General features: G+C 40.0%; 1 long non-coding RNA gene across 1 annotated transcript; it reads right to left on the bottom strand.

Moving 5' to 3' along the window:
* Positions 1–3237: 3237 nt before the first annotated feature.
* LOC135469033 (uncharacterized) lies at positions 3238–17050 on the bottom strand. The gene is made up of 3 exons (XR_010444277.1): positions 16952–17050; positions 7382–7459; positions 3238–3405 (listed from the first exon to the last, which is right to left on the bottom strand). It is a non-coding gene; the product is annotated as an uncharacterized LOC135469033 (long non-coding RNA).
* Between the last annotated feature and the right edge of the window lie 3297 nt (positions 17051–20347).

Raw genomic sequence — 20347 nt, forward strand, 5'->3', positions numbered from 1 at the left:
GTACCGAAGACTTGAAAAATGGTACTTGTTGCTGCCTCACTTGGCGCTCAACACTGAGAGGTTAGAACAAGGAAACATGACTGGTGGTCCAGGTGTCAGTGTATTGTGACTGAGTGGGGTGTCATGTCTGGTGTCTTGACATGATACATCAGTGGCAGCAGCGCGCCTTCCGCAAGAAGACACATTATGTGTATACACACCGAATGACTTCTCGTCGTAATATCACTGAAAAATAGTTAAATACGACGAAGAAAACCTTACATACGTTTATACATACAGCCCTATTGCATGGCCAGCTATGATTTGTTCCAATCTTAATCACTATCCTTTACACCTGTCTGACATACATGATACGATAAGTGTTCATTTCAGAGTTGATTACATCGTGGTAATGCAGGGTGGTCATTGAGCATTGCATAGCGCCTTGAAAGGTTTATAATTACATAGCCACCAATAAAATCACTCCCTGAATTTGCTTTTTTTTTAATATAATATTTCATTCCTAAAGTAAATATGAAAAACACAAGCATTTTCCGTCTTGTTGCATTTAATACGAACGAAGCCATTCCTTACAGCACCTCGCCACGATATGGCTGCAAAATTGCCGATGTGGCGTTAAGCCATAATCATTCATTCCCTCCTTACAGCATAGATTATCTCCCCTTTGCAAGATTCATGTAAAATATAGGTTATTAAGGAGTGTTTATCTTTCTGTAAATCTTTCTCTTTTTAGTAACTTTATGGGCAAACATCTATCCATATAAGTCGGGTGTTTAGGTGGAGACTTCCTACATGGTTCAAAGCAATATCACCAGTTAGCCCTTGACCATGGAATCGCGTGTTCGAGTCCATTTCTCGCCGTCAGTGTTGAGGTTTTGTGTGAGCACGTTTGTCATGTACTAAAGATCGGTAGTGATCTTTCCTTCAGACACTGTCTGATTTCTCTCAACAATAAATGGTATATTATGATATCAAATAAAAGGATAAATTTGCTCGTGACTTATTTTCAATCAAATCATGTGTACAACTTGTATTTAATTTATAGACAAAAAAAATCCTGTTTTGCAGTAGTTCCTCACATGTCATTCCTGCTGGACCCGATGCTGTGAGCAGATGTGTCAGGAATAGGTGTCAAGCCGAATTTGTTGTAGAGAATGACAAAACCACGGCTCTTAGTCCCGAGCCTGACATTGTACGCGAGTGTAATTTAAGGATGCCTTGATTGCAACGCTGAGGTTATTCTCTTTTATATATACTCTGAACGGCGTTATATTGACCATAGTCAATATTCCGAGAAAAAAAGTATGACTTTCACATCAGACGGCAAACTGAAAAGAAGAGTTTCTTGGAAAACTGCAACAAAGCGAACAGTGCATTTTGCTTTTGCCTATATATTATATATATATATACAGTTGTGAAATGATGATGACATTAGGCGGTTTTTGATTGTCATCGTTGGCCGCGTCTATATACGGCTTTAATGGTAGACTTGCATTTGCACACAGGACTGGGACTTAAGTTTCAGACGACACCTAAGATTTATGAACTGTGGCGGATCTGTACTGAACAAGATCGACCACTGCGGTTCAGGACCCTACATGGCCCTTTGACCAATCAGAACTATTATACTCGAATTCGAAACGTATATACTTATCTTTACTGATAGCTAAAAACGTTGGTTTAGCCTCATTTTTTGTTTACCGTCCATTTACGATATTACTGTATGGCTGCATTATCTGATAAATAATACCTGATTCGAAGCCACGAATGTAGTCTCAAAGCAAGCGTCATGTAGTTGATACAATATATACTTAATCTTGATGTCTCGCAATAAAGTTTGACAAGTGAATTTGGCGTCTTACAATTAAGTTTGACAAGTGAAATCAGTGTCTCACAATTAAGTTTAGCAAATCTGGGGTCAATATAACCCTATACAACCCAATGTAATCTTACTGTATACGAAGCTTCAGAAGTATATGTCATATATTTGCTGGACAGGATATCTTGTGAATAGAATATAGCATAGCGTATGATGTGTATCAGTCTGCCTGTTACCTGCCCGGTCAGACTGTCCACTGTGTTATCGTAGAATCAGGCTCTGGACAGTTTTGTCTGGATCGGAGTAGGTATACCGATCTCCTCGACTTCCTCAGTATGGGTAGGCATACTGCAGTTGGCCCGCGGTCAAAATTTTACATATGAGCATTATATTGATTGAAAACCTATATCTTGTCATCAATTCCATAAGGAGATTTCTTCTTATTTACCAGTTTTTATAGGCAACTGGATACGTAATGTGTCCAAAGTCCGTGCTCATAGACGTGTTGGTTGCACAGTTTACAGTATTATACACAGTTATTACGTTCGCCTTCGATCAGTTACCAGACCAGCCAAACTCTCCAGATCTGTTCACTTGTCATTCCGAGGCCACCACTCATCCGTCAAAGCTTCCCAGAACGCCGCTTCTCCAACAATCACCAGTTTGATTTCACCCCTAATTCCACCACTGTCTCCTATAACCATGACTTCAGGAATATATCAAGTTACGTGATGGAATCGCATGTATTCAGTTTTTTGTGTCTGTGACGTTCACAACCGAAACAGAAGATATACAAATCTGGCCAGTGGTTACAGGAAGTTAGACATGGTAATAATAATTTCTTCTACCCTTCGTGAATAGCTGAATGAGGGAATGAGTGAGTGAAGTTTGACGTCACACTGGTATAATATTGCAGCCATACGGTTGGGTTGAAGTTTTACGCCGCACTCAACTTCCTTTCAAGATACCTGCTCGACCTGTAGTTTCTTACTTATATAGTTAGCAGGGAAGAAAGAAAACAAATTTCAACACGTCTGGTTTTCATCAAACATGGAAATTACTTCTTCCGCGAGAAATCCACTAGCCCCTGGCCAATAAGGTTGTAGGTTCGAATTCAGTTCTCGTTTATCTGTTTCAGGTTTCCAGCCTGGGGTTTTTTGGCAGATATCTGTAGTAAAATCTAGTGAACACCATCATCATATAAAAATGCTGTGTACCATGTAGGCCTAGTAAATGCCAATTTTAAAAAAGTTATATATATGTGCGTTAAGAATGTAACAACCAAGCAATATAAGACAACCGAAACATACAGGATTGAAATACATGTACTAAGAATGGATTTTATTTTTGCAACTAAATTCAGTTTTGCACGTGAATCATATATTATATCATTACGAAACTATATGCTTGTCGTTCAGCCAATAAGAGTTGATTCTGTATATATGATGAATGATGTAAGTAACAGATTTGCATACTTGAGGTAAGAGATATTGTTTTTACGCACATACTTAATCCTGAAAGTGTTTCCTTTGTCAGGTTATGAGTTTATAACCTCGTTTGAGCCTGAGGAAAGCAACCGCATCTCCCTACAAAAACAAAAACAAGCAAAGAAAAAACTCAATAAGTAAAATGGCAAGCGTCACATCCAATGGTTATTCGTGAAAAAGTTGAGAGTATTTTATGTTTTGAATTCTACATTGAGAAAATATCAGGAGGTCAAAATCAACTCAAATCAAGGATTTCGGTTTTCGGTCTGAAAAAAAGAAAACGAAAAAGCGAAATATAGCTAAATGTGTTTCATGGCCTTTGTGATGGAATCGACAACAGTAACTTTGGTGCGTAGTGTTCTCGTCAGGCTCATTTCCACAATCAACTTCCATACAGTAATACAACATAACATGTGCTCTAATGTTTACCCAGACTTCTCCGCCTACCTAGACGGAAAGAAATAACTGAATGATTGTGCATGTTTTTAATAACCAGAACACTAAATCAAATATAATCTATTAATTTTAACAGAAAGCCTGGGTGATCACCGAATACATTATGTTATCATAACATAATAATGTGTCATATTCAATATAATTTCACATTAGTCTAATACAATCTTTTTACCAGTTGAATTAACACTATGTGTGTGCTGTATTTAATAGAATAATCTGCTATAAATACATTGTTGCATCACTTAGACAACAGATTTTCTGTAAGATTTAAGAGGATGATTTTTTGGAGAGAGGGAGAAAAGGGAAACAACACATTGTATGAACATTCTCCAGTCGGACATTAATTGTACATGTAGTCTCTAATGTCTCATACGTTTTGTCAGATAATTTCCATATAAAAGATGTAGGCACACAGGCGGAAAAACTTCAGATATTCATTTTGATGTGCCTATGGACGCATGGTTGTGTAGTACTATTTACTGCGCTACCGCGTTCATACTTCACAGATATTTGTCCATACAACTACCCGGGGGTTATAGCTTGTCTACTCCATACCTGCTCACGTATCCATACTGATTAAATGTTTGAGTCATATGAATATAAGACGTGTTTGGTCTGACAATCGATTTACTGCATCCTTCATTAGAGATAGAAAATCGCACTCGCAAGCACAAATCGCCATTGGATCCTTGGCGTGAACCTGTATTATCAGACGATCAATACTGTGCATTGTGCAAGAGGTTATGGCACGTCTTCCCCGGAACCAGATGTCCGAACACACATAGGTCACCTCCTCTTACCTTTATTCCTTTGATGTTCGCCAAATGTTACCTGTTTTAATTACTGATCACCGCGTTAACGTTTCATCTCGCGTTAAGCGTGCAACAGCTAATAATTGAGGTATTTCTAATTCGTAAAAACCTCGAGACGTGAAAAGTAGCACAGCATCTGTCACTTTTGCCATATAAAACAGTATATATAAAGTTGAGAATGTGAATTGCTCCGGGATAAACTGAGCAGGGTCTAACAGTGACCAAGCAATAGCCATCATGCAGCTTATGTGGGAAATCACTAATAACCTATGATAATATAAAAACGCAACAATACTTATTGTGCTTGTCAAGCGAAAAGACAAGTTTATATTGTCAGGCGACATTTCAGTTTTTAAGCCTGACTTCAAGAAAATAACAGCTGTGTATTATATATTGGCAGTACTGTCAGAGCGTCTTGACAAGGCCGTTCAGGCACATGAGCCTGATAGCTGTGTGGCTAGCGGCACCGGGGATCGCCTGGAGGGTTTTGTTAAAAAAGTATTTGTTGATAGGCGACTATCGGACGGGCTGAAGAATAGAGGGAGATAAGGAGAAGAGTTCGGCCAGGTGTGAAAGAAGGCCTGTCAGGGGTAAAGAGAGTGGGAGAGGTAGTCATTCGGGCCCCTGTATCCCCACAGAGCTCCAGATAAATTGATTCTCAGCCCCTGCATCACAATGAACTACAGGCGATCCACATTATTGGAGACTTGGAAATCCGGGCTGGGCATGTTCCCATTGTGACAATCGAGGAGACCATTGTGAGCCGTCACCCGGGAACAGAGCCTCTCAACATTGCAATAGAACCATCTAGGTTAAGTGTCACAGGTTTCTTATAAGTTATTTTTTGAGAGCCTGTAAATTATAGCATATATAGGAAAGGTTCATTCTGAGCCAGGTGTGCTGTGTGTCATATACCGGCGTCGATACTGACAGCTCCGGCAATCCGACACTGCCCCTTTTTACCTTTGTAAACAGCCGTCGGGATAAAGCCCACTATTGTCAACACTAAATTCGTTATTCAATTTTAGTTTAACACCCCGTGTTTAATTGCGGCCACATTTACGCCTGTTTTCACAGATGTTGTTAAAGAGGTTAACAGAGCATGCGCTCAGAACAAAAGTTTAACCAGCTTGTGAAGAATTGACCCCCGGCCTCGCACGCCTGTGCGCATCAATGCAAACCAGCAGTTTCGTATCTAACAGGAATATACAGATCTATATAAATAAGCAGTCTATATTTTATCCAAGGTTATCATCCCAAACTTTGATATCATTATTCCCAATTGTACTTTCATGACTATTCAAATGCTAATTTGCGGACAGTCGTATTTTTCTGACTTACAACAAAAATTTTGTTTATTTATTTATTTGGTTGGTGTTTTTTTACGGCGAAATATTTTTTACTAAAAAATATTTCTCCTACAACGCGGTCAGATTTATGGTGTTAGGAAACCGGGACAACAATAAACAGGGGTGGTAACACTTTACAGGTTTACAAAAATGGTATAACACCACTTCCAAGTTTTTAAGGTGATACTGCCGTCGTTTATTTTTGTTGCTCACTTGTCGCAAATTAGGCGGTGTATCTTATAAGATAAGATTTCAACAGCAGCAAGCCACTCTCCCATTGTCGCAACTGCAAAGTCTCTCATAATGTTGTACTTGTGATGATATAAAGGTGTAAAGGTTTGCATACATGCAGAGGTTATGGAACATTAGCTGTCCAAGAGTTCAAACCTAATTCTTGCGGTTTTTACATCGATCCGATGTATAAAAATGTTGAATCAACCGTCAGTGTGGTAACGGTCATACACTGCACTAATTAATCAGCCACTAACTCTCTTCTACAGGGACCGTATATATATTGTGTGGACGATCATTTAACTGTGTCTATCTAGTTTGAAAACAAATTTACTGAACAGAGCACAGAGGGTTGTTGTCTTGAACTAAATTTGACAAATACTGACGCACAGAGGAGACAGTTCGTACTGTCTTTACCGTTAACAAGGTGGTTATCGGTTCAGAGCAACAATGTCCCCCATTAGGGGTGCCACGGATTTCTGGTTTGTTAGACATGGTGAAAACAGACAGAGATTGGTCTCCATGGAGGTTCTAAGCACCTAGCAGCCATCCCTATAACATCCTTACCAACTGGGATGCCTGGGAAACTAGAATTCCCTGATGTCTTTCACAAGCGCTTCATTCCAATTTTGTTAATCAGTGTGAATTGGCCGTGCAACGTGGAGGCCCTTGTCGAGGGACAGGCGTCTTTTGTAAAAGATAAACAGATAAAAAATCTGGCCGCATCCAGCTTAATTTATTTACCATATGGCCATTATATGCCAGAGGGCTCATATTTTTGAGGACCATTTCACGTGGAAAATTTCACAATATAAACTTGTTGAAGGGCGATAAGGTAAAAATAACCTGCAAAGTAATCTGGTTTTGAAATTCACTCGGGGCTGACACACCATCAGGGCTCCTCTCTGGCACGCTGTACTTTCTCACCCCGTGTGATGTCTACATCATTAGATACCTATCTTAACCATCTGAAGTGATTCGCTCCATTGCCCAAACCTTGCCTTTTCTCCCTGCTTCTCGAAATCAGGCCATTTTGTTAATTATCCATAGTCTTCTGCATTGTACCTGTTGTGACAGTCGCCTTGAGACAAAGGCAAGCTAGTGCATCTGTCTTTGGGGTCTGGGGTTTGCGACAGATCCCTCAGGTCTATACAAACAGGTATATCTCCCCACCCATCTGGCCACTATTATCTCTGCATGGCTACTTGATATACCCGTTCAACTCACCTGATGTTCAAGGTGGCCATTGTTCTTTAGAATGGAAAAAACATTAAGCTATCCACGAAAAGAAGAAAACCGTTATATCTGCAAAAAAGATAAAGCAATAATTAAGCGTAAATAAAACAAACAGATGTTGAAATGCCCATCGGACAAATCATAATTTGTTGTCATACTTGTTATGCAACAGGAATGCAGCTCTAGCGACAATAAAATTTAACCTCCAGTATCAGACACCTGACAATTTGCCTTTCGCATTAGGGTCAAGCTATGAGTGAAATCGCCAAAGGTATCACTAAAATGTAGGGCCCTTAGGGAGAGAAACGGGAAGAGAGTTCAGGCTAGGGGAAGTCTTTCTTAACGCACAGGTGTGCTATCTTGTTTACTGACTGCTGCTTGTTTGCTGTAAGTTTTATACAACAGGTGGGACTAGCCTGTTATCTAGGGTCCTACTTGACCTAAGCGAGTCCAACATACAGCTGTCTGCCGTGAGCAAACAGTGGTGGAGAACACGCCCAGACCAGCTGTCAGGTGTCCCGCAGAGCGTTCACGGGGCGACAGCTCCGACATTCCCTACACTTATTTTCTTAATATGTTTAACTGTTGACACTTATGTCTATTTGAATATGGTATATTTTTCACTATTCTTGGATTTGCAAGAAATAAGTGGAATCATGTTCCTTGGTTAGAGGGGCCAAGTTCAGTGGGTTTTTTTTAAATACCATGAATTAATATTAAAGTTTTCAACAAGCCAAATACGGTGCTTAGGCATGCACGAAAGTTAGCGGTCCAAGATTTTAATCGAATGCATAGGCCGTAATGAATACCTAGATGTTACTGTCGATCTTTGTCCTAAATAATTTGCCTCAAATAACTCACGCTTCTGTATTTAGTCCAAAAATGTAGATTTATATTCAATATTTTATTGTCCCTAGTTAAGAAATGTAAGTAAACCAGGACTAAATCATGAGCTGACAGGTGCCCTATGAGTGACACTATACAAGGCTCACAAACCACCCAGCTCCCTCTTTATACAGGGATAGCGCCCTTGATATTGTCATGTGGTTATCTCACTTGATCAGGATCACGCACCAGAGTCCAGCCCGGCTGATAGGGCACAGACCCCCTTTACAACTTTCGTTTTTCGGGAGGACGAATGTAATTCTGCGTATTTTAGGGTGTAAAGTCTTTTTTGCTGCCAGCCTGCCGTTTTTGGTGTACAGGTACATGCCTGGTATCAAAATGATGGAAATTGTCTAAGCTTTGGGCAGGTTTGAGTTTTAGTGATGAACGTTTCAAATTCTGGGCGCGAGGACACAAGCAGACAGGTGGTGATGAGGCTGCGAGTGACGTCCCCTTGGCGTTGCTAGGCACACCTCCGAGCTGCCGGCATAGAAAGGTCCAGATTTTGAGGGTCAACCTATGTCAAGACTTTTATGGTTTCTTTCTCACAGGCTGGCCACAGAATGTTTGGGACTGAGCTACAACGCTAAACGTTAACCTTGTCGCTTTTGGTAAACTAATGGGGGTCTGTGGCCAACAGGGCCTATGCCACATTTCTGACAGGCACTTCAGTTCCAGTCAGGAATCTGCTTGAAATACGTGAAAATTAATTATAGATATTGTATACGCGAAAAATTATGACATTTCATTGGGGACACCCTAAAGATTTGATATTTGCGAAAAAATGTTGTATCAAGTGTGATGTTAACTCCATTCTGATCATCCAAAATAATATTTGGGTATGTCAGAGGGCCTATTCACACCAAATACACCGGTGATGAATCATGTATTCATTGGGTATCAAAGAGACTTTCATTCTATACCTACATATTCAGGCTATGTTCTTTGGCAAAGATGCTTTTGATACTTAAACTCATCTTCATGACATGTGTTATCACTAATGTATTCACTTGATTGGTGTTTAACTGAGGACGATCAGTTTTCATGGGGGCGGGAAATAAGAGTATCTGAAGTAAACATATCATGTCCAGAACTGATATAAAGGCTCGTGCTTTTTCGCTTGAGGGCTCGTGATTGCGAGACACACGTTGCTTTGCGCATAGAACGACAGCAGTGCATTTCACAAAAAACTGCCATAGAGATTTAAACCAGAGCAGCCAGAACAGTGTGATATAGTTTGCAAATTGTTACTCTGATATTCAAACTGCTCAGTTATCAGATTTCAGTGATGCAAGGAAGAAAGTCGACATTTTATAGGCATGACATGCAATTCAAATTTTCTAGTATAGGTATCTCAGTCGCGCTTTGATTGCAATTGTTAATTAAAGCGAGATATTAATGACTAAAACATGGATAGTTACACGCCTCTGTAACCCCAGGTTGTAAATATATTTATTTGATAGATGTTTAACGCTGTATTCAAGAATTTTCAGTGACATATATATATATTATATATATGACATGGTGACGTGGAAATATATTGCTTACCCTTAAACCCAGGTCTCCTGTTACCATGTGAATGTCATGCCCACCTATGGCAATCTGTCATATACTATGCACAGTTTCCACGGCGCAAGATGTTCCGTTGGATAAATTCTGCCATGAGGTTACTTCACATTGCTGCTCATTTCTCCAGCAATGACCAAGAAGCCTCCCAGCAATGCGGTCGCTATTAGTTCGCCCAGCTCATGCTCGCTTCCTCTCACGCTGTACGTGGAAAGGTCTTCCAACCTGCGGATGGTTGTGGGTTTCCCCCGGGCTCTGCCCGGTTTCCTCCCACTATAATGCTGGTTGCCGTGGCATAAGTGAAGTATTCTTGAGTACGGCTAAAGCACCAATCAATCAAAGTGAAATGAAATATTCTTGAGTACGGCGTAAAACACCAATCAAATAAATAAATAAATAAATAAATAAATAAATAAATAAATAAAATAAACCTAAAAGTTACTTCCTTGAGGGAGATAGCATGTCAGGCTAAGAGAGGCGCATCGACCATTGCAAAATTCTTCGTATAAACGCCAAAACAGACATTCGTATACCAACCGTCAACCAACATGAACGTTCCCGGTCGATTATTGCGAGGCCAAATCCCAAAACAACGTTTGATGCAAACCACCAAAGAAAGTATAAAAAGTACAAAATTGGTACCGATTCATGTAAAGAAAAGCTGTCAACAGCTTTTAGTGAAGATAGACACAAGGAATGTTTTAGGCGAATGAAAGAAATCAGTACCCAAATCGTGTGCCATGAATGTTTGCATAGTACAAGTTGTCTAATTCAACACGTCCGAGATACGGCCCCCAGACCCAAGTTTAACGGAATTTAAAACAGGGGTGAAGCAGAATACCAGGGATTCCATATTTACACTCCAGCCGTCAACCAACATGGAGTGAGTGAGTGCTTGTCATATGACGACGACCAACATGGGTAAAGTCAATACTCACAAGGACAATTCCCAACACAACGTTTAACACAAATCACCAAAGTACTAACAAAGTGTAACATGAAATAGTCAAAGCCTAAGACCGAGCGTAGTGTGTAGGCCATACTTGAGAAGGTCTGCAGCAACCTGCGTATGGTCGTGGGTTTCCGCCGGGCTCTGCCTGGTTTCCTCCCACCATAATGTTGGCCGCCGTCGTATAAGTGAAATATTCTTGAGTACGGCATAAAACATAAATGAAATAAATAAATAAATAAGTAGTGTGTAGGCCTACATATACATTGTACATCTATTGGAAAAATCAATAACTATATACAATAATTTATCCACTATATACATTTAGGCCATCTAATTTATACAGAAGCTGAAAGAGTAAACAAAAAGTTTGTCAGATATATATTATTTGTGTTGTTGCGTGTGATGAATTTCTCCAATATATACACTTTAAATACTGTCTGGCCGCGTATAATCTTGTAATTGACTGTTCCATCAGTCGCTCGTCCTTCTACATAAGGGATAATTAACATAGGGCAGACGGGGAAATATTAATTTGAGAATAAAAAGAAACTATGGATCAGTATGATCTGCTGTAGATTTCTAGTACATGTATGACATGAATAAAAAAAAAACAAAAACATAAACACAAAAGTTATACGAGACCTAGGATAATTCGAAATCAGAATTTGTTGCTGGCCGTGAACCCATGTTAAATTATACAACCTCATACAGAAATAAGATCTACTCGTATTGGTGAAGAAACAAATGAATAAGTTACAAAAGAACTTAACAAGAAGTACCATATGAATTAGCTGTATGTGTAAAATATATACATTTAAATCTGAAGAACCGGCAATGATGGCGGTATAGATCCAGGGTCAATTCTGACTCGGGTCACACCTAAGATCTCAAAAACGAAAGTTGTAGCTTCCTTGCTTGGAATTCAGCATTAAGGGGATAGTGCTACGACCGGTTGACCCGTATCAGTATAATGGCTCGGGCGGGGCACCTTATTTGCATTCGATAAGTCGTTTCAGTGAAGCAGAGCTAGAAAAACGATGGAAACCCGTCCTGCAACAAGGAGATACCTTACATGCCGTCCAAGTGCTCCTTTGTTATATCCTCAGCACTCACTCACTGGGAAGTCTGAAGAGTTTATAGTGAGGGTGTTACAATGTCTGACCATACTGACAATGTGGTATATACATCAGAAAAATTGTATTTACTTAAGGTATCACCTCTGCTATATAATTATTTGTTATTTATTTCAAAATTTGTCATGTATATGGCTTAGAAAATTAAAATAAGACAAAAGCAAGATTTAGGAGATGAATACAATAGTAAAATGAAAAATAGAAAATGCAATACATGTATTAATAATGATTACATAGTGAATTTAGATATTAAAATCTCTTTTAGAAACGGGATTTCCCCTCGTGCCTGAAATATATTTTCACATTTCATTTACGGCCACTTGACTTGATGCGCGGTACCTTGCACAATTCGCTGTACGCCTATACATGTACTAAGTCTTTGTATTTCTTTCCAATAGCTGTTTGCTTATATATATTTTTTGATCAAGTGTGATGTATTTAAAACATATTTGCGAATGAAATATGAGCTACGTTATTCAAAACACTTCATGGTAAATATGAAAAACGCTGTGTTCGGTTTTGTGTCTTTCCACCTCATACCATCACTGTTGTGAACGTACGGCCGGTGCTGTTTTTAACTCAGTGCTGAAAAAAATAGAACGAACAGAACAATGTCTATGAACAATAAGTGTTGTGTAAAGTATCTGGCAAGTGTCAAGAGAACCATCATCATTCAAAAAGAACCTTTTGCTTACTTTCAACTGAGTCATGTGAAAAGTCCGTTGATTCAGCATGAGCCGATCGATGATTTGCGCGTGATTACTATAGGATACCTCAAGGCTGAAGTTCGCAGAGTATTCGTCCTCGGGCTCTTACGCCAACTACGGCTAAGGGTGACAGAGAAGGAAAGCCCCGCTAAAAAGATTAATGGTGAGTATGTGTCATAAAACCAAAAGCATTCAGCGTAGACAAATTTTCGAATCTGGAGCGGTTGACACTTTTTTGTATTTTTCCCATCATACTTTCAACATGGTAGCCATTATAAAAACCGGAAGTTCGGAGGCCATATTTACCGTGTCTCACGAATATAACGGTAAATGAATTAAGCTTACACGATACCTTTAGGCGTCGCTTCATTACATTCTGTATAAAGTATAAAATCAAGATGAATTCAGGAAAAGAGAAGCAGTCCACAGTTTTTTGGAAAGACGCATGGAATGTTCCAGGGGCATGAATGAAACTGTGTATTCGTTGTACTGAATTAAATCCCCGCGTTACAGGTGTGTTAAAGTTATTCCATCAAACGCCTTCCTTCATTCTAAATTTCTTAGGTTTTCAGAATCCCTGGCTCTCTGCTTCATAACTGTGCTTAACCTCGGGCTAGGAGCTATATATTCATCGCACTGAATTAGACACAATAAAAATTAAGTTAATTGAAATCGTTTATAAATAATGGTATAAGATTACAAAATGTAATGATTTATCATTTCTGTCGAGACGTATGCTTGTCATTCAATCTCTAGGACACACCAGGTGCGGGCTCAAAACCAGCTTTGGACTATGTATTCCCTTGGACTTTCTCACTGATTAAGCATTGGGCCTTGATGGCATTAAGTCACTGTTTTGTGGCTGTTTGCGCCAACTTACGTTCGCTGAAGATAACTAGTCTTCCATCAGTACGGGCTACATATCTTTACGTCACATGTGGGAAAGTTCGTCAGTAACTTTCCAGAAGTCGCGCTCCCTCCGGTTTTCTCAACACATAAAACTGACCGTGATCATACAAATGAAAAATCCTTGAGTTGACCGTTAAACAACAATCAGATATATACATTAAATAAACAAATAAATTAATTAAGAATTTCAATATAACAGAAACACTTATTATTCTCTACATTTGAATCTCCATCACATTGCCATGCATCCAGCTGACTATAACTTCAGATATGGGTGTCGCTTGATACTTCCTTACGTCATTAAAGGCCCTCATTATACTTTGGGTATGGAAGCTGTATAAACTGATGAATTTGAGGATCGACTCAGGGTAAGCAAAGAACTTGCTAGTAACAATCACCACCTTGTGTAAGATTTGCCTATCGCTGGACAACAGTGTAGTTTCAAGTCGGTGCAGATGCTGTTGTTTTTTTTTATTACCCCACGGTGGAAGAGGCCTGGGGGTTCTCTCGTCTTACGCCAGATAGGCCACCCGGGCGATATGACGCGCCCCCGGGACGACGGGGAATGTACTCTCTGGTAAATGACTTCGCCTCAGGAAAGATTGTTTTAATGGGGGAGAGGCTTTGTTAGCACTTGCTGGCCAGGGATCACTAGATACCGCAAGGTGGCTACGAAATAATGTTGAGCAGACTAGACAGCTCGGTCTTGGTACGTCTCTAAAGCAGCTCTAACTGATGTCCTTTCCCTGCTCGGCAGTGGCCGTTAATCGGGCTGTGTTTCAACAAACATCTTTGCCACGAGCTCCATTTATAGATCCCTACCAACAGCTCGTGTTTCAAAGTAACACTGTCAGCAGAAAAGTTAGCAGCACCTGGCAGAAAAATCTCAGGAATTCTTATCTGGTTATGTTGCAGCCATATGCCAGGAAATCGTGGCTGACGGAAATAAACAGCGAGCTTCTCGTTTTACAAGCCTCGCACACACGAACCTCATCTACCGATTTAAGTACAAACTCATAGATTTAGAACCACAACTAGGGACTACTGCTTAGCTATCCTCGGCTCCAGTATAGGTGTGATAAGATTAATAAACACCCGCTCGCTTCATCAACACCTGATGTGTGTAAAAAGGGAAAGAAAACCCAAGTCATTAGTACCTGTACGTTTGTCTATCACCGCGAAATGATCTTCCTTTGATGCTGCTGTTTTTTGTTCTCCCTTAAAACTGACCCAGTATTCAGAAACTAGAAGAGTAAATAAGAAAAACGGTTAATCTAATTTGCATTTTATGAGTCCTGCAATACCATGACAACTGATGTACATGTAAAACATTCCCAAACCGAAGGATTCAGTTCACTGGGGCAGAATTCTGTTACGACATGAAGGATAGTACACTATCTGTTTGGACAGACCGTAACATTCATTGATCGGATCTATACAGACAATCGCAAGGAAGCAAGAAGAAGAATCAACTTCTATTTAAGTGGTGTTATCAGCGTGTTCTTAATCCATCATGTAGAGACCAGTTTGCTGGAAGCGGTAGGGGATTGTGGCGGTGGAATCTGGCTTCTATACTAATTAGGCAACAGGTTTTCAGGGTGAATCAGCCCAAAGACATGCGTACCACGTCATTCTTGGAAGCAGGACCATTGTTGTCTATAGCTATATATATATATATAAATATATATATATATATATATATATATATATATATATATATATATATATATATATATATATATATATATATATATATATAATAGTTATTTATTAAAATTTCAAATGGAAATGGAGAAGGAAAAGATATCGTTGAAAATGATCTCACGGAAAGGGTTACGGGTTACAGTGTATGTGTAACGCCTGGGTGGCCTGAAACCGTTACTGTTACGGGTACATTTTTGGTAATCAGCTGTGCACGGTATACCTTGTTCCATACTTTCTTATGTTCAAAAGCTCTCTATTAGCCTAACTGGCCTAGTCACAGGTGAGTGTGCCAGGTCCTGTGATATCATTTACTTGGTTTATAAACACGAAATAACAAAAGCTGGCGTCAGGGAGTCTCCGGCAATCTGTTACATTGCCGAAGGCGGTCGTCTGCCAACAGGTGTGTGCGGGTTAGGGTTACAAGATTCACTAGCTCATAGAACTGTTCTATCGCCGTGAAAAACATCAATCTGTCAAACCCTCAAACTCATGCGTGAAACAGCATTCCACCAAACAAACCACACAACAGCAGTGCGGTAATCATACAGAAGGCCTGTCGGCAAATTCGCTTTACACTCACCGATTACATTGTAAGTACTTCGGCTGAACGAAAATACCAAATACATGTACCTGCTTGTCGTGTTGAACACCCAGTTCTTCATCATTTATTTGAAGCATTTATATATTGCCCCTCCTCATACACTAGACTGGACATTTATATGCATTTTCACCTCTTGCCTAATGTTCCTTTATACACTGCCTCTTTTTGTACATCAGACTGGGTATTTATATGCATTTTCACCTCTTGCCTAATGTTCCTTTATACACTGCCTCTTTTTGTACATCAGACTGGGTATTTATATGCATTTTCACCTCTTGCCTAATGTTCCTTTATACACTGTCCCTTTTAGTACATCAGACTGGGTATCTATATGCATTTTCACCTCTTCCCACTCCTCTATATGAACATGAATAAGTATGTACAATTGATATGTATAATATACTGGACATCTACATACACGTTCACCATTTGCCTACGATCTCTTAATGTACACCAGAATGGGTAACTATATATAATTGTTCATTTTGCTTGCTGCCCTTCTATGAACATACCAGGTTAGATAACTACAAACATAGCCAACTGGCTACTACCTGCATTGTATAGTGCCCCTCTTATTTACCCCAGACAACATTTGCCTATCTATATACATTCCCTCTCTGTACGCCGAACTAGACATCTATACATAAATGTTTATTTTGTCTGCTGCTCTATGTATACATCAGATTGCGCTCATATATCTATGTTCTTTACTTGCCTACTGTCCGCAATGTCTTCCCCATTAGGCATTAACATACGTGTTCAAATCTTACCTACATCTGATATATATAATTTATATCTCTTCATCATTTTTCATCATTTGTCTACGAACGTACTGTAGGACACTCGACTTGACGTTTGTCATACGGTAATGTTCATGACTTTCCTCACTGTTCAACACCCTGCATATGAGTAGTCTAAACTCCTGTCTGATTCTGCAATTCCTTTGGATGTGTTCCACTGAACCGTGACCCAAAACAATACAGAATGTACCAAAAGAATCACACTATAGTCAAAGTGAAAAGCTGCAATAGGAAGACAGCGGATACAGGTAAAATTGTTAGTTAAAGTCTGTCGGAGTTTGTATTGATTTTAAAAGATTCTTACATGATTTCCGCCTGCGTGACTTTCTGATATGCTGATATCTGACAGTGAACGAACACGCCATTAAGACTCTGGAGAAATCCATGCCGTACACGTGGTCATCCAAACCAGAGAGCCGAGCTGGCAATAGCTGCACTGGCTATTGAGAAAGCTTCCAGACGGCTATCTGGCATCTCACAGCGTCTCTTCAAGCCTTAACCAAAGTTTTATATTACTGCCATAAATCTAGCCGCACACTTTGTTAACTTTGCTGTTGGTTCCAGATGGTTTGGGCGCAGTCCCGCATCGATCAATGCGGCCAACCCTACTTACCTCGGCCTATCGACTAACCGGCAGAAAACTTGGCCACGTACTATTTGATTAATGTTATTAATCTGCTAGTTGTTTTTCTACTTCGTGCTCTCGGGCCGCCGTAGGCCGTGTGAGACAAATTCGAAATTTGACAGAGAGCCCAGTCAAAGATAAGAGGAACATAATCAGAGAAGAACATTTGTCGATGCGCGAGAGATAACACATCCAGTCTGTTTGTTGCAAATTGTTGCAGGTTTTTCTGTTTAGATAATAATATAGTTCGTAAACATCTTTGAAGTTAAATCCGAGATATTTTCAATTATGTGATTTAATCTAAATGGGAATATAGAATTTGCACCGTGCTATGAAATTCCATACTTCGTTGAAATCACAGATAGATCATAGGCTAAATTTGACCTTAAATCTTTATCCGCCTGTCAGAATCGTACATGGAATTAAAGTCTGCCTGAAATTATCTGTATTGTAATTGATGTTATAGCTATTCTTTTTTGCACATAGCACCTAATAATGCCCACTAATTCGTCCATACGTGATGCTTATATATGTTTTTAATTTAACGAGTTTTCTCTTTTATGAACGCCCCTAAAGGTTGACTACTGGAATTTGACATGAATTCATAATCGCATAGCTATGTAGCAACTACATTTACATCAATAAACTTGACAGTCATACAAGAGCGAAAACAAGCTGAACATGTTTCAAAATATCAAAACCAGTCATCATTATTTATCATCGCCATTTTAATGCCTGGAGGCCAGGTAGTGTATTTGAGGTCACTGAGCTGAACATAGCTGTCTGTAACTCGAGAAAGAATGGCAAGTGGTCTGTAACCTGTTGGACATGGATGTTTCCTGAGTTATTGCCATACATTCGCAAAATCTATCTGTGTTGTCTGAAGATGTGATTCCAATTCTATACCTTTTTTCTTGGAAATCAACCTAATTTCAAGGTCCCGAATGTGTACATATGTCTTTAGATAGCATTTTCAGAAAAGTTAAACGTATTTTTTCCGGATTTTAGGAAATAAGAAAAAAAGAGATAATTTGCAATTTGATCAAGGTTAAATTCGAGATTATGCCGTCATAGAGAACTACCACATGGGATAACCGCTTACAGGAGATATATGGTATGCTTTAGGCGATGATATGTGCACAGCTTGTCATATGCGAACTTGGTATCAGTGTGATATATAAGTAAGGGATTAGAAACTGTTAGCTGGCGCAGCAGGATCGCAGACTTGGCGGCATTCAACCATCTTTACATCGATCTTCTTCACATCAGGCCAAATCAAGAGGGCTGCCAACAGCTTGGAAAGCAAAACACATAATCTCGATGCCACTTGTTAATCTGGTTCGAGGCGTACAAGTCCATTATCTGAGTCGGGCAGAAGAGGCCAACTCTGCCCAGCACCCCAGACTCATATCCGCCGAGTACACGCTAAAGCCATTAAACTGGGAATCAGTCGGAGCATCTGGCAGCGAGATTACAATATAACGTTACACAGCCTGATGAAATGAAGGCGGTCGGCTTGGCAGGGCCTGCTCTTCAGAGGAGCATATCTAAAGCCAGCTGCTGGCCGATGAGGAACAATGAGGGTTGAGCCTGACAGGCGAACGCGATCTGCACATAAAACAGCCTCTCTGATGCTATATTACAGGCTTCACCCTGCTGCCAACAGCTGCGCTGGCGAATTTCCGCTCACTTATATTATTGATAATCTGTTCCACTCCTGGCGACCGGTTGGAGGCAGGTACTGCCGCCGACCCGTGTTTATCAAGGCAAAGCTACCATCTGGAGTCGGTCGATTTCATTGAGTCATCAAAGACTTAAATAAGGCTCCGAACTTAGCGGAAAGCCAACTTGATGAAGAATAGTGACCTGTATACACTAGAAGTCGGCTGCCCTTATTTGGCCCGTCTTTGATTAAAACAGTGATAACTGCTTCCAGATGGTCCAAGGGCGTGTGGAAGGCGATGTAGGATGTTGATAAGCCCATAGTGTACAGAGTCTGGAATGGTATAATGCAGAACACCCAGATTTTCATTACTGTAGTGTTAGCTTGGACTTTAAGTTCTTGCTTCTCAGGGTCATTGGCGTTTAAGGTGAACATCCAAAGCAGATATGGATTTTTACAGAAGTGATTAAATGTCGCAGTAATGGGAGGGAGCCGTTTGCAGCACCTGCTGTACTCCGCAAAGACAATGTAGCCGAGTTTCCCAGCAACACCTGTCGGTTCTGTGCCATATTGATTTTGGTAAAACATAATAGCCGTAGAGCAATGTATCCTGTCCCCAGATGTGCGCCTTGTCTCTGGTAAACAAGAACAAACACAAGGGCAGAATAGCAAATGTTACCGCTTATTGCTCAGTGGCCAGCCAGGCGGAAATCCAAAGGCTCGTTGAGAAGAGAGCACGCGACATTGTCATGTTGGCCTTGTACTGTACTGTGTTGTTCACAAACTACATTCTTATGAGTGATATAAAAAAAATTCTGACAAATACAATCATTGTCACTATCTATATTTGTAGACTTTTGCACATGGAAGCTAACTTCCCCCCCACGTTCATATGATAGGGTCTACTCAACTATCATAGTACTCAACATCAGTCATATGGTACTCAACTTCCAGCTGTACGGTACGACACTCAGCCATACGGTACTCAAACCTCAATCGTTTCGTACTCTACTCTCAACCATACGGTATGACTGAAATCTAGCTCAACTTTATGGTACTCAACTATACAATACTCAAACTTCAGCGATATGGTACTCAACATTCAGTCATAAAGTACTCAAACCGTGATAGTTCTCAATCAAACTGTTCTCAACCAGTCATACGATCCTCAACCCTTGTGCATAGAGTACAGTAGCCTCATCTTTATGGTACTCAACTTATGGCGCCGGGTACCCAGCCCCCATATGGTACTAATACTTATAAATATCGACCACACGATTTAACATCAGAAACATGTTACCTAACCATTTGCTATTCGGCATTGAGCCATCAGAACTACTGCTCGATACACAGCACAAAATCTCACGTAAATCTACAGGTCAGAGTTATTTACATTTACATTTACTTGCAGG

Source organism: Liolophura sinensis, chromosome 1 (assembly GCF_032854445.1).
Source record: "Liolophura sinensis isolate JHLJ2023 chromosome 1, CUHK_Ljap_v2, whole genome shotgun sequence".
Classification (NCBI taxonomy): Eukaryota; Metazoa; Mollusca; class Polyplacophora; order Chitonida; family Chitonidae; genus Liolophura; species Liolophura sinensis.